Here is a 16,588-nt window from a genome sequence, read left to right as displayed (position 1 = left end):
CGGCTTAGTGAGGCAGCCTCAGCGCATGAGCACACACACACACACACATACACACACACACACACACACACACACACACACACACACACACACACACACACACACACACACACACACACACACACACACACACACACACACACACACACACACACACACACACACACACACACACACACACACACACACGTACTGTATACGTGCGAAATTAATCGTTCCAGCAAAGTAGGCTTCTATTATTCTAATGACTTGTTTTATTAGGTATTATAGTAGTAAGTCCTACTGTAGAACATGACATATTAGCATGACATCTCATTTAGTAATGTCAATACTGAACGACTCCGTGATTGGCTCTTGACAAGCATGCAGTCATTCAGTATTGACATTACTAAATGAGATGTCTGGGTTTCATCACCTGTGCATTGTATGTTACTAGTGCACTTCACTGTTACATTTGCACTCTGGTTGGATGGTGTATTATACTTCTGCTGTATAATGACAATACTAATTTTGAGATCAGTCGCAAATAGCTTCCACGCTACCTGTTGAATGGGTCAGCATGCTGCAGATGCAATACCGAACCTCTGCTGTTGGCCCTCGCCGTTTTGCACACGCCTCCTTCGCCTTATAAGGAGCTGTCGGGGCGTGACTGTATGCAAATTCAGGTGTACGAGAACGCGCTTTGCAGTTTAAGAATGAGTGAGGTATTTCATTCATGGGAACCCAGCTGCAAAGATTTTGGCCAAGACCGTTTCATGCATTCAGGAATCCGGAGGATTTTTGTAAATTTGTTTTGTAAAAAGATATTTATAAAGGTACTTACGCACATGTTCGAGAATGAGGACCATTGTTGGTACCAATGGATATCTTAGGTCGTCTAGTTTCATACCATACCAGTCTTCCCCTTAGCTTTAAAACTGAGCCCACCACATCCTCAGAGGGTCTCAGAGGGCATTCATGCAATGCATCACTAGGTCAAGCCAGAGAAAGACATTGCGACCAGTAATGTTAAGGTTAAGGTTAATAAGGTAAAGAATACCTTTTAAGTAGGGATGCTCGATATTGGCTTTTTTACCGATACCGATATACCGATATTGTTCAACTCTTAATTTCCGATACCGATTTCAACCGATATCAACCGATACCGATATATGCAGGGTTTCCCCTCCAAAAAACTGAATTATTTCAGGTAATTAAGATATAGCTCTTGTTGTGGAATTAACACAACATTATGCATACTTTTGACAATAAATAAAATCTGAATTTGTTCTTACTTGCTTGCCTGGGTAAATAAAGGTTATAGAAATGTAAAAAAAAAAAAAAAAAAAAAAAAGTTTTTAAACCGATACCAATATTTTTCGATATCACATTTTAATGCCAATATCGGCCGATAATATCGGACATCCCTACTTTTAAGTGAAAGTTATGACAAGTTACAGCTTTGCAGCTTGTACAACAACAAGTAACCACCCACTACACTTCATACATACTCTGTATGCCTCAAGTGGTCCACAGGCCAGCCTTTGAGTATGACTGTTTTTGTAGAGGACTGATTCAGGTTACTTAGATGGACTGAAACTTGGCAGCAAATCCTGTGTATATTACAATTACAGAACTACAGGCTATGTCTCTTTCCATTGTTACTGCTCTCAGGGGTCGTAGGTCACCAATGACTCATTCCAGTGTGCACGTTCTAATTATATAATTTCTGAAAAAGCATCAGGATGCTTCTGCTTGTCTTTCCGGGGGCTATATCCTTTAGTGGGCTGTGTCCACCACTATAGCTCTCATTGGAGTGGGTTCTTCCACCCACTATACTGTAGCTCTCATTGGAGTGGGTTCTTAGAATCTTGCACTGTCTAAAACGTATTGTTGAGAATTATTGAACAGTTTTCATGAGAGCAAAAGTGGAGCAAAAGAAACAGTGAATACAGTCTCTGTAGGACTGAGGAGAATCATTGGCAAACCACACAATATAGACCTCACTCTTTGCCTGATATTATTTTAGATAATAGATGCACACATCACCAACATGAGTGACCGCAAGACTGACTGGATGAGCTATAGTCAAAATAATGACAAAAGCAACAATGTAATTTATCCTCAGGAATAATAGAATCGTCTCATCTCATCACATCTTAAAAAAAGGTTAATGTCTATCTACTGTAGCGCTTCCGTGTTCACTCTTGGCGGCACAGTGGAGCAGTGGTTAGCATTGTTGCCTCATGGCAAAAAGGTCCTGAGTTTGAACCCCGGGTGGAAGGCCTCTATGTGTGGCATTTGCTTGGGTTTCCTCCGGGTACTCTGGTTTCCTCTCACACCATTAAAGACATGTATACTACAGTAGGTACAGTACATACTCCAGTCATTGGCCTCTGGCATTACAACTGGAGTTGGTCCCCGGGCGGCTGGACTGTGGCTGCCCACTGTTCCTAACTAGTTAAGATGTGTTAAATGCAGAGGACAAATTTAGGGTATATGTACAATTGCACTTAATATAAATATAACTATAAAGATATTCTATTCTATTATTTTAATCTAATACAACTGTCTTGTATTAGAATGCTTTTGACACCATTCCAATCAGTTGGTCATTCAAGAGCTACTCTGCTGGGAAGCAGAGAGCTATCTTCAGTCTGATACATCATTATAGAAGCATAGTTTGAGTCAGAGCAGATCAGCCTGGGGTAAGATGAGGCGCTTTGATCAGTCTGTCTGTCTGTCAGCCTGCATGTCTGTGTCTGTTAGATGGTTGTGTCATACCGTATGTTTGCTGTCTTAAAGGGGAACTACACCCAATTTTGGAATTCATACATGTTATTCCTATAGTCTAGGATGGTCCAAACATATTAGTGAACATTAATACCCCTATCCCAAATATTAGAGTGCTAAAATGCTAAATGATGACGTCATCTGGTAGAAAGTGTGAAGCTGCTCCATAGACAATGAACTGGGAAAGATGGTAAAGGTGACACTGAGTGTTCTGAGTATATGGGTATATTTTATGTTGCAGAAATGAGAACACTACTATAGAATAAAGCTCATTTGGGGATAAATATACCTGATGACATCACAAGTTTGACTCTTACTTTTCTGGTTTCTGGAAACAGAGCAGCATCTCATTAAGCCAATTTCTTCTACTTGTGACCTGCTGGAGTAAAGATGACTATGATGATAAAAAAACTGGCAGAGGAATTTGAAATTCTTAAAAAATTGCTCAATTTTATGTCCGAGGAGATCAGCAAAGTGATAAAACAACAAGTTGTCATCATGGAACTAATAAAGGAGGTTCGTGAGTTGAAGGCTACAATCAACCAAAGGGACCAGAAGATCGAACTGATGGAACAAAGGATTGATGACTTGGAGCAGTACTCTCGTGCTGATGACCTTATCATCACTGGGCTGGAAACCAAACATCGCAGCTAGGCCAGAGCTACAGCCGGTGACCGACAAGGTGAGGACGCACCACCTGAGGAACTGTACACTTTAGAGCAACAAGTGGTTCAATACATGAGCAATAAGAACATTCCCTTAGAGAGCCAGCACATCTCGGCTTGTCACATTCTCCCAAGCAAGGACAAAAGAACCAAGACCACGATTGTTGTCAAGTTTGCAAATCGAAAGCATAAGGTGGAAGTGTTGAGACAATCCAGAAAACTTAAAGGTACTAGAGTGTATATAAACGAGCACCTAACGAAGAAGAATTCTGAAATACAGAACAAAACAAGATTCAAGCAACCTGGACAAGAAATGGAAAAGTGTTTATAAAGTTCAATCAATGCAAGTGACAATGCCTAATGCCTTGTGGTCTGGTCATGGCATGTGGGGGAAATGTGCCCTGGGATAAAGCGACAAACCACCAAGACACAAGAATCTACAAATCTACAACATTTTAACATTGGACATGTTGTGTTGGGGAGCAGGCCCTGCATGCCCAAAATGGAGCTTGCAGCGGAAGTTTCTTCATTTACATTTACATTTAGTCATTTAGCTGACGCTTTTATCCAAATCGACTTACAAGTTCTGTACGACAAGTCATCAGGAAGGGCACAACTCTATCAGCTGAGTAACAATGTTCATCAAAGTGTTGAGTGCTAGTTTATTAGGACAAGTGCATGACAGTAAGGTTAGTTAGGGTTAGATATAATTTTTTTCTTTTCATCTTCAATCATAAGTAACTTTTCTTTTTCCTAAAATGACAGATTTACATTTTTCTACTGAAGAAAGTGAAAGTAGTGATCTTTCTGAGAATGAAAATTCTCTACTTGAGAATAGCTGTAACGTGAATAAATCGTTTCTTAATTTGATAGACCATTTAGTTTAGAAAATGACATTGATCCTGAGGCAAATCTTTATAATGATTACAGATCAAATTCTGAATATTATTCTGAGAATCTGTTCAATAATCTTAATTTGGAGGGTTTTCCAATCATACACGTTAGTAACAGAAGCCTATATACAAATTTTGTTCAAATCAAAGACTATACTTAAAATCATTAAACCATACATTTCAAGTCATTGCAATAAGTGAGACGTGGCGAAAAGGGTGCTGATTTTATGTTAGAAGGTTATGATCATTTCTGTGTAAATCGGATAAACAAAAGGGGTGGTGGCGTTGCATTTTATGTACAGAAAGATTTTCAATGTAGAGTAATTGATACAGATATCATGGAGAGTTTGACCATTTAAATTCACTCTGCTAAAGCTAAGAGTATATTCTTGAGTTGCATATATAGAACGCCTGGTTCTTGCATTGATCAATTTATAAATACCATAGGTGATATTTTTGAGAAGGTATGTGATAAGAAATATTTTTTTGTTTGTGGTGACTTTAATATGGATCTGTTCAAATGGAATGAACATAAACTAACAACAGACATCTGTAATGCAATGTTTAGTTTTGGTCTCTGGCCCCTTATAAACAAACCCAGTAGGATAATTAACTAAAGATAGTGCCACACTTATTGATACCATTTTTACGAATGTTAATGGCCAAGCAACAAGTGTTTTTTTTTTTTTTTTTTTTTTCCTCCTTTTTCCCGATTTTTCTCCCATCCCACCCTTCCTGGTTGTTGCGTACCTTCCCCTACTGTTGGTCCGGGAGACCGGAGACTGTCACATGCTTTCCTTCGACGCATGTGCAGCCTGGGGCAGGCCAACCTGGCCGCGCAGGTTCTCACCGGGGAGAGTGCAGCGTGTGGGAGGCCACACTATCTCTCCTTAGTTCCAACCCTTGCTGAGCAGGCGCCCCGACCGAACTGTGGGGGTCGCTGTCCACAACGCCCAGGACCCACCCTTGAGAGGCCAGCCAAGCTGATAGCAACGCCGGGAGAGTGTCTCCCGGTGTTGGTGACGAACGTAATCTCCGTGCGCCACCTGCCCCCCCCTTGTTTTTAAGTGATATCAGTGATCCTCTTCCTATTTTTGTGATCTACATAATTTAAAGGTAAAATGTTCAGTTGATGTAAGTGAACCTTCTTGTAAATTTGTAAGAATTAGGACACCAGAAAGAATGGAGGCCTTAAAGATGGACCTTACAAACTACAACTGGGATGGTGTATGTTGACGATCCAAATCAGGCATATGATGCATTTTTGTTGACGTTCACAGAACTACAACAAACACTGTCCTATTAGAGAGTGCTGGGTGAAGGATAAATATAAAGGAAAGCCATGGATGACTAAAAGTATGCAAAGGGCGTGCAAAAAGAAAAACGTATACGTAAAGTATACTAAAGTATAAAGTATACTTTACAAGACATACAACTGAGAACCAGTAAAAGCGAAGACAAATAATAAGCTGTATAGTAATAAACTGACTTCCATTATGAGAGTTCAGAAGAAGGAATACAATAAAATATTAGAGGACAGTCAAAATAATATAACTTGGCAAATAATCAATCATATTATTCGGAATAGAGGTTATAAATCTGAATTTCCAAGTTATTTTCTAAATTGAGCTCTGATGCTAAAGTGGACAATGTAAAAAGCATCGTTGAAGATTTCAATTACTACTTTGTGGGTGTTGGAACTACTTTGGCCAGCAAAATGGTTGTGCCTGAGGATAAAAAAGACATGTTTAATAATCTGATTAATGGTAATATCAGTTCTATGTTCCTTTGTGGGGTACATTTAATTGATATACCGGTAATTGAAATTGTAAGTAAATTCAAAAACAAAACATCAACTGATAAACTCAAGTCAAGTCAAGTCAAGATTTTTAATTGTCACGGCATACAAGTATACAATGAAATGCGGGTGGTCTTGCCCGCGACGATGTGCAATACAGTGGTACAACATATAATAGAATCCAATAAAAATACAGTGGTACAACATATAATAGAATCCAATAAAAAAACAACATTGTGCAATAAACAGGTAACAGGTAACATGGTGTGACATCTCGGTATCTGTACATAGTATTTACAGAGCATATAGGACATGCTAGGTAGCTTTAGTAGTGCAATACACTGTTCCTGTTGTTATACTAATTTAAAGTGGCCTTTCCTCTTGGCCATAAGTGTGCGTGTGTGCGGCATGAGTGTGTGCCCGCTCGTGTTAAAGTGTTAAAGTGGCTGCTAGTGTGTGAGCGTGCACAGCGTGTGTGTCGTGTGTGTGCTCGTGTGTGCTTGTGTGTGGATAGTTCAGTTTCTGTGGCACTCAATGTTCATTGTTCAAGGCTCTGATGGCCTGGGGGAAGAAGCTGAGCCTAAGCCTCTCGGTCCTAGTAGCTGGGGTTCGCAGGCGTCTGCCTGACCTCAGCAGCTGGAACAGGCTGTTATTGGGGTGGTGGGGGTCTTTCATTATTCTGCAGGCTCTGGATTTGCACCTCTTGTTGTATAGAACCTGCAGGGGAGGTAGCGCAATACCCGTGGTACGCTCGGCTGAGCGCACCACTCTCTGTAGGGCCTTCTTGTCCTGTGCCGTGCTGTTTCCATACCAGGCAGTGATGTTTCCGGTCAAGATGCTCTCTACAGCTCCTGAGTAGAAGGACTGGAGTATCTTCCCCGATACTCTGAACTTCCTTAACTGTCTCAGGTGGTAGAGGCGCTGCTTCGCTTTCTTTACTACTGTGTCTATGTGTGTTGACCATGTCAGATCCTCTGAGATGTGGACCCCCAGGTACTTAAAGCTGCTCACCCTGTCCACGGTAGCCCCGTTAATCATCAGTGGTGTGTGTGTCTCCTGCTGTCCTCTCCTATAATCCACGATCAGCTCCTTGGTTTTACCAATGTTCAGGAGCAGGCTGTTGTCCTGGCACCAGCGTTCCAGTACCTCAACCTCCTCCCGGTAGGCCTTCTCGTCGTTGTCCGAGATCAGCCCCACCACCACCGTGTCGTCTGCGAACTTCACTATGGAGTTGGAGCTGAACTTGGCCACACAGTCGTGTGTGTAGAGTGAGTACAGCAGGGGGCTTAGAACACAGCCCTGGGGGGACCCGATGCTCAGGGTGATGGTGTTGGAGGTCTGACCCCCCACCCTGACCGCCTGGGGTCTTTCACTCAGAAAGTCCAGTACCCAGGCGCTCAGGGCGGAGCTCAGACCTAGCTCGATCAGCTTGTCCACCAGTCTGGTGGGGACTATGGTGTTGAACGCTGAGCTGTAGTCAATGAACAACAGTCTGACGGTCAAGGTGGGAGAGAGTGCTGTGCAGTACCTGGGAGACCGCGTCGTCAGTGGACCTGTTTGTCCTGTATGCAAATTGCATAGGGTCCATATCACTGGGGAGGGAGGCACAAATGTGGTCCTTGACCAGCCTCTCGAAACATTTCATGACCACAGAGGTGAGTGCCACCGGTCTGTAGTCATTTGGACATGTTGGGGAGGGTTTCTTCGGTACAGGGATGATGGTAGACATCTTGAAGCAGGCAGGGACCACTGACTCCGCCAGGGATTGATTAAATATGGCGGTGAACACCGGGGCAAGCTGGTTGGCACAGGACTTAAGTATGCGTCCTGTTATACCATCTGGGCCAGCAGCCTTCCTGGTGTTCACCTGCATAAATGCTCTTCTCACACTGTGTTCCGACAACGAGAGAGCGCCCCCGCCCCCCCGCGGTTGCCCCCCCCCCCTCCACAACAGCCGGTGCGCCAGTGACGTCACTAGCCAGAGGGCTAGCGGCGACACTGTCTACACCGAACCGAGCGTAGAAGGAGTTGAGTTTGTCCGCGAGAGAGGCGTCGTCGCTCCCCATTGAGGGGGCGCTGACTTTGTAGTCAGTTATTGTCTTCAGTCCCCGCCACAAGCCTCTTGTGTCGTTTTGTGCCATTTGTGTCTCCAGTTTATCAGCATATGTCCTCTTAGCAAGTTTAACAGCCTTGCGCAGAGTGTAGACTGAAGCCTTGTACTCTTCCATATTTCCTGACTCTCTGCCCAGGTTATAAGCCGTGGTGCGAGAGTTCAGGGCTGCTCTAATAGTGCTGTCCACCCAAGGTTTCTGGTTTGGGAAAACCCGCACCTTTTTCGTGAGGACAATACCGTCAGCTACTGTTGTTATGTAGCTCACAACGGTATCAGCGTACTCGCTGACGTCACTGGCGCTTCCTTTAAACATGTCCCAGTCCGTGTCTGCGAGCGCATCCTGGAGCGTGGCCTCTGATTCGTCAGACCACTTTTTTGTCTGGTAATTATGGTAATTATTAAAGAAGTAATTGATTCTATATTGTAAAACCTTTGACATAATTATGCAATCTGTCTTTTCAAAGAGGTGTTTTTCCTAATAATATGAAATCAGCAAAGGTATAATATTAAAAAATGGAGATAAGCATCAAATGGAAGGGGAGCTCCCGTAGCTCACCGCATATCTCGGCGCTATTTCTGCGTCGGGGAAAACCGTGCTCGGATCTGGGGGACACGAGTTCGATTCCCGGACCCGCCGTCATTTCTCAGAATGTCTTCCCCTGCTCTACATCCCATTTTCAACCTGTTTCTGTCGGTCATGCTTGACCAGAAAAGCGATAAACGCTAAAAAAAAAAAAAAAGTTAAAAAAAAGCATCAAATGGACAATTATAGACCGGTGTCTCTACTTCCTAAATTTTCAAAAATATTAGAGAAACTATTTTTTATATATATTTTAAATGATCTTTATTCGCTTTTTTTGGCCACGCAGGAGCGACAGAGGAGAGAGGGTGAAACGGGAGGAGAAGACATGCGGCATATGGCCACCGGGTCTGGGAAACAAACCCGGGGCTCAGCGCGCAATATGGTGTGAAACTGGAGCGCCCATTAGAGAAACTATTTGCAGTGAAACAACTGGATCTTTTCATTGGCAAATACAAAATATTGAGTGAACACCAGTATGGGGTTAGGGAAATAACTACTATGCAGTGATGAAGATGGTAGAAGAAATAACAAAGGCAGTTGAAAATGATGAGTGTTCGATATTTATATTGACCCGCAGAAGGCTTTTGATACAATAGATCACAGCATATTAGTGAGAAATTTGGAGAATTATGGGATACGAGGTATATCTCTTGGCTGAAGAGCTATACTTGGAAAACAGACAGCAATGTGTCAGGATTTAGGAAGGTCACCTGTGGAGTACCCCAGGGATTTGTGATAGGTCCAAACGTTTTATATTTTATATTAATGATATTTGCAATGTTGCTGAACTGTTACTGTTTGTTATTTTTGCAGACAATACAAATGTATATAGCTCAGGAGGTAATTTAAAGGAACTTCTGTTTGATATTAAAGAGAGCTGGAAATTCTCAAAACGTGGTTTGAATTCTCAATATTAACCTGATAAGCCGTATTTCGCCTAAAGGTACATGCCTAAGTAAATGGAAGATTGCTCCACTTCTGCATCTAGGAACATCTAGGGACCTGGGGGTATATTTCCAGTGTCAGAAATATTGTGTCTGTTACATAGGCTTGAGTAAATTGTAATGAAGAACAAGAGAATATAAATTATGATTTATGATTGTTGCATCTTTGATAAAAAATGTATACGGGTAGGAGAAAATGCTCACTGAGCTCATTCACCACCTTATTGATATCATGTGTAAAAAAAATCTAAGCAAATGAACCGCGGGAAGATGATTAAACAGAAGGATTTGTAGATACAGTAATTAATAGGGATGCTCGATATTGGCTTTTTTACCGATACCGATATACCGATATTGTCCAACTCTTAATTTCCGATACCGATATCAACCGATATCACATTTTAATGCCGATATCGGCCGATAATATCGGACATCATTTCTATAGAAATGTAAAAAAATAAAAATAAAGAATTTGAAAACCGATACCGATATTTTCCGATATCACATTTTAATGCCGATATCGGCGGATAATATCGGTAGGCCGATAATATCGGACATCCCTAGTAATTAATGATAATCGATTTTAATTATAAATTCATATTTTACCTTGAACTTAACCTTGACCTTATTATGGCCAAATCATACATCTATGGATAGGGAAAATGCTCCTCTTTCCAATGGCATGGTTGAATCTGGATTTAGTCATTTCCTTGCGGTTTTTACGATAATTAGCATTTTCCGATAAATTTGTATTTCCGATAAATCGTATAAAACATCGGTAAAAATGAAAATATACACTTTGACTACTGTTTTTGATAGGGTTATGGTCTTTACTCTTGGCTACAAAAAAAATATTTAAAAACATTGACCCCTTAACATCCAACATCCTGATTCTTTGCCGACCTCTAGCTCGGGTGTGCATTTATTTTAATACAATATATAGATAGAATTAAAGCCATAATTGTTGCCTGTCGATTGCCCTTTCAGGTGACAAAATCCGTTCAGCGGTTCTCGAGTTACATGCCGATATGTGAGGCGTACCCCAAAGTATGCAAAAGTACACATTACCACCCCCGACTCCCGGGGCTCTAGCTCCGTCAATCATTTGGCGATCTCGAAAATCTTTGCACAGGGTTGTAGCCAATGTGTGGGCTTTCCAATGATACCCCATGATATGATAATTGGGGATCTAATACGGTCTCTATTGATCGATTTATGATAAAGAAAAGCAGGGTCCCCCTATAGGGGGACCTTAAGGCTTAACAGGGAAAACAAAATGTATGGTTTTTGATAATCGAAAAGAAATAAAGGGGGATATCAAGTAGGGGTAGTTATTGATCAGAAATTAACATGGAAACAACATGTTAACTATATTCAAGGGGAAATGTCTAAGTAGTCTAAGTAGTTGTCAGTAGCAATCCTGTATAAATGTATGGATATATTAAACTATAAAGCCTTGTACATAATTTACTGCTCACTTATACTTCCTTACATATCTTACTGTATGGAAGTATGGGGGTCGACATTTAAAAATACTGTAAATCCGATAGTCTTACTGCAAAAGCGGGCCATTCGGAGCCTTTATAAGGCTGGTTACTATGACCACACAAATCCATTGTTTATAAAGTCTCATGTTATGAAATGTAATGATTTGGTTTATTATAAAATTAGACTGAGACAGAATCAATGACAAGTTCACTCTGAGTCCCGAACGTGCTGGTAATATGTCTTAAGTGGCTCAAACGGTCGCACCTGTGATATGATCTGATATCTGCTTGGAGAATGGCATTATGTCTTAAACTCGAAAGCGTGTTCCCGTTCAGGTCATTTGCATACAAAACAACGCCTCCAGAGCTCCTTATAAGGCAAAGTAATGACGCAGCTGTGTGGAAATGGATGCGGAAGTGCCTTGCGAGTCTTGCGCAACCCATCGAAATGAGATTAGATTCATGTATTGTCATCATATATAGTACAGCTCGTGGTACACCTGCCGCAGCGTGGGCGCGCGCACACACACACACACACACACACGCGCGCGCGCGCGTGCAGTATACTGTAGCCTACGGCGTAATGAATGAACGCAGTATAGGCTTATTATTCCATTAATGCCTACGGCGTAATGAAGGAACGCAGTATAGGCTTATTATTCCATTAATGACTTGTTGCATTAGGATTTAGTAGATACTATATGCTCTGCCCTATGTACAGTATAGGTACAGTCTGTACTTATACTGTACATAGGGCAGAGGCAGAGCATACTATATAGTATCTACTAAATCCTAATGAAACAAGTAACTAGAATATATTAAGCCTATACTGTTCATTAGACACGTAGACCATACTGGCGCACACAAGACTTGTTATGGAATATGAATGCAGTCTATTTCCATGCGATTAAGTTTAGTTCTTATTTATTTATCCACTGTAATTTCAGTGTTGGTGTATAGGCTATATAGTGTATTTCAATATAAGTTTAATTGATTAATGATATATTCGAAGGAATATATATGTATATATATATATTCGAAGGAATATATATGTGTGTGTTTGTGAATAATGTGTGTGCTCGGGACCTGGGCCAAGCTGCCCAGTGAGACGTCTTTACTATTTAATGGGGGGGGGGGGTTAAGTGTCGGTTGTCAACAGTCAGACGAGCCTCCTGGCCCTCGGCCGGAGCGAGTGGAGTGCTGCTCTTACCTGAACCAGAGGTTTGGGCCATCATTACTCACCCCCCTCTCTCTCTTTCTCTCTGCTATATTCTGCCCCTTTCCTTTCTCTCCATCTTCACATATCTTCTTTTCCCCTGCAGTCAGAACAGTCTTCATTTTCTTTCTGCCTCTTACTCTTTCCAGGTCTTGCTGTGTGTAGCTGTTTCTCTCAGTTCCCCCCTCTCTCTCTCTTCTGAGGCTTATTGTGGTCATAACTCTCTTTCTCTCTCTCCATCCTGCTCCTCTTTCTTGTCAGGCTGTAAGTCACAGGCTCTTTTTGTGAGCGCGTATTCCATCTACATCATTCTAATGTAATTGGAACAGGATTGGTAGCGTTCAGTTATCATTCACCCTGACTACCTCTATATTTGACAGACTACAGCTTCAAGAGTCCATACTCAGAGCTTCTCAGAGCTCCCCAGAATAGGAGCTCTGATCTGGGGTCAGTGACCATCAGGAACACTTGATTCACACCAACAGACCGTGAGCTGACTCTAGATTAGAATCAATCCCACTTTGAAATACTTTGTGAATACGGACAATAACACATACTGAATTTACATTTTATTTATTTATCGTTCATAAACTCCTGTCTTTACAGATATGGCTGGATAACAGATTGACATAAACATCTAGTGATTCTAGTCGATATCCTTGGGAAGTGCTCTGCAGCGTTTACTTTCAATATGATGACCAGCAGGGCCGTTTCTGGCTTTTTGGGGGCCCTAAGCGAAATGTTGTTTGGGGGCCCCTATTTTGTGAAACTGTGGTGGGGGGATTCCAAACCCTTTAACCTCTTAAGCCCGAGCGGTCCGGTAGCGGTCCGAGATTAATATCACGCCATAAATCCATCTCTACAGAATGTATGAATTAATGTTGCGTTTTTTTTTTCAAATGTAGCCAAGAGTAAAGACCCTAACCCTGTTAAAACAGCAGTCAAAGTGTACATTTTCAGCATTACGTTTGTTTACCAATGATTTGAAGTGTTATTAGTGAAATATGAGTTTATAGAAATAGAGTCGGAAAAAGGCGTTTATTGATGCAAGGATTTGGCGCAACCTAACTTGAGTGTAGTCTTTTGAGACTTTGAGGGCTTTCGAATAAAAAAAAAATACACTTCCCAGCTCACGCCAGGCCCTGTCAATAAAAATAAATGCTTTTTTCTTTATCTTTTTTTTTGGGATCATATCTCATGGGTGGAACAAACCTGAATGTTATTGCCATAAAATAGAACGCAGTTAGTTTCTCTACCTTTCTGTGAACGTCTAGCAAAAAACGGCATTGCAATCTGATGAAAAATGCCAGAGGGGGACTTCCGGTTTGAGATGTTCGGGTAAACGGCCATTGTAAAGAGCTCCCGGTCAAAGAACAACGAAAAAGGAAGTTAAAATATCTAAAACAAAATAAAAAGTGACAATTCAATGATATAAGAGAAAAGGAAGGATGAACATGAGAAAAAGCGAAAGAAAAGCGACCCCAGAAGAGATTCAAGCACCGGAGCAAAGTTATCGACACAAGGAGGTGACGCAGGAAAATCAAGCTAGCATGGCGCAAGGCGACAGAGCAGAGGTGCCCACTTGGGTAGAGGAGCTACAAGCTAGCATACAGACTAGCATCCAAGCTAACACGCAGAACATCAAGAACAATATCGACAGACTCAGGGAAGAATTAAAGAAGGGTCAGGACGAGCTCAGAGAAGAAATAAATAAGAGACTCGAGACAATTGATGGAAAACTACAGGAACAAGAGAAAGACATAAGGATGTAAACAAGACGAAAGTCTTTCTCTGGTCTGCATCCCCTTAACAATTGTGTGTATTGAGCTGTACTGTACTGTACCCATTCTGCAATCTGTTAATTAAAATGTTCAATCAATCAGTATATATTTGTTATTTATTTGGTATAGTGCTTAACAAGCATAATTTAATGTTGCCCAGTTGTGGCCTGTTGAGGGGCAATACATATCAAAAGTTCCAAAACATCTATTGTGTTTGTATGATCCACTATATATTGGAGGCTAGTCTCACTTTGTCCCACAGCAACATTAAAATAGTTTAGATTTGTGTATGTTGTTTATGTAAAAAAAAATCTTGAAAGTAACGCAATAGTTACTTTCTGAAGTAACTAGTTACTTTCATAATTTGTAACTGAGTAAGTAATTTAGTTACTTTTTGGAAGAAGTAACTAGTAACTGTAACTAGTTACTTTTTTAAAGTAACTTGCCCAACACCCGACGAGGGACATGAACCGGAGAGGATGGAGGGTGCCGGGAGGAGAAGGAGAGAGACCGACGCTGATGCAGAGGTTGGAGAAGGCGCGCAGATGGACCAGGGTCGAGGGACAAGGACGAGGAGAGGAGGATGGGAAGGTGAAGGAGATCTGAACCGATTCAAAGCGGATCAACTGAGAAGAACGACGAAAAGACACGGGGAAGGGGAGCAGAGAGGAGACGAGAGGGGACACGGTGATCCAAGGAAGGATAAGTACAATACACATTAGACTGGTATACATGTGACACACACAATACAAGTAAATGTAAACATGAAAATGACTTATGCAATGAGAAGATGGTAAAGTACATATGAGATAATTATACCAAAAGTTATAAAAAAGGACATGGAGATTCAAGAGATATATTGGGACGGACATGAAAGAACCACAGGATTACACGTGACACATAATACAAATAGACGGGAACATAAAAGTGACTAATGCAGAGCTTTTGACCGGGAGCTCGGAGGTCGCACACAGAACAAGTTGGACATGTATAGTGCGCATCTTTTAGCCACTAGGGGGAGCCCTCTCACTAGGAGAGCCACTACTCCCCACCCGCCAGCGGGGGAAAGAGGGATACGACTGAGACCCTCTACTACCATGGAAGTACCAAATGTTAATGTTGATGTTAATGTTTATTATGGTTATATGTATGTAAATCAGACAGGGATAGCACTGTGACATTTGGAAAAGAAATATGACACAAGTTAAGGGTATCAAAATTATGTCGTTGAATGTTAATGGTATGAATAGTCCGATCAAAAGGAGTAAGGTGATGACGAAACTTAACAAAGAAGAGGCGCAGGTTATCTTCTTACAAGAAACACATCTAATATCACAAGAACATGAAAAGCTGAAGAGATTCGGGTATGAGAATTTGTTTTATAGTTCTTTTAAACAGAACCTTAGAAGAGGAGTAGCTATACTAATTAAGAACACAGTGAAGTTTGAAATGATCAGGGAAATAAGGGATAAAGAGGGGAGGTATGTAATGGTCAAGGGGAAAATGGAAGGTCAAATGGTAACACTAGTGAATGTGTATGCTCCACCAGAAAGTGAGAAATATCTATTTGAAACAATCTTTGATATCATAGCGATGGAAGGGGAAGGGGTCCTAATCTGTACAGGTGACTTTAATGTAGTACTGAACTATGACATAGACACGACAAGCACAAAGAAATGGAGGACAAACATTAGCAAATATATGAATATACAAATGGCAGAATTAGGAATCATGGATATATGGAGAGAAATGCACACACTAGACAGAGAATACACACATTATTCACATCCAAACACAACATATTCAAGGATAGACTATTTTCTCATGACAACAGGGGACAGATACAGGGTAGAAGACTGCAGGATAGGGGTAACGGACATATCAGACCATAGCGCAATATATCTGACAGTGAATCTTAAAAGTAGGCAGAGAAATACAGTTTGGAGACTGAACGTAGGACTATTAAATAACAAAGGTTTGGTTAACGAAAGTAAAAGGAGACATAATTAGATACAGAGAAGAAAATTATAATGGAGAGGTAGACCCAAACATTTTATGGGATGCACTAAAGGTAGTAATACGTGGAAAATGTATAGCAAAGACGGCATTACTCAAGAAGGCCAGAATAGAGACATACCAGAACTTGATAAAGAAACTGAAAGAATTAGAGAAAGAACACCAAAGCTCAAAGAACCACAAGACACTTAGAGAGGTAAAGGAAGTTAGAGGAAAGATAAACAAAGAACTGCTGAGAGAAATAGAGAAGAAAGCTAGGTACATGAAACAGACATACTACAGTATGAAGGAGGACCGAGAGCGACCAGACTTTTAGCTAG

Source organism: Notolepis coatsorum, assembly GCF_963971535.1.
Source record: "Notolepis coatsorum genome assembly, chromosome: 2".
Taxonomy (NCBI): domain Eukaryota; kingdom Metazoa; phylum Chordata; class Actinopteri; order Aulopiformes; family Paralepididae; genus Notolepis; species Notolepis coatsorum.
This window is presented reverse-complemented; position numbering follows the sequence as displayed.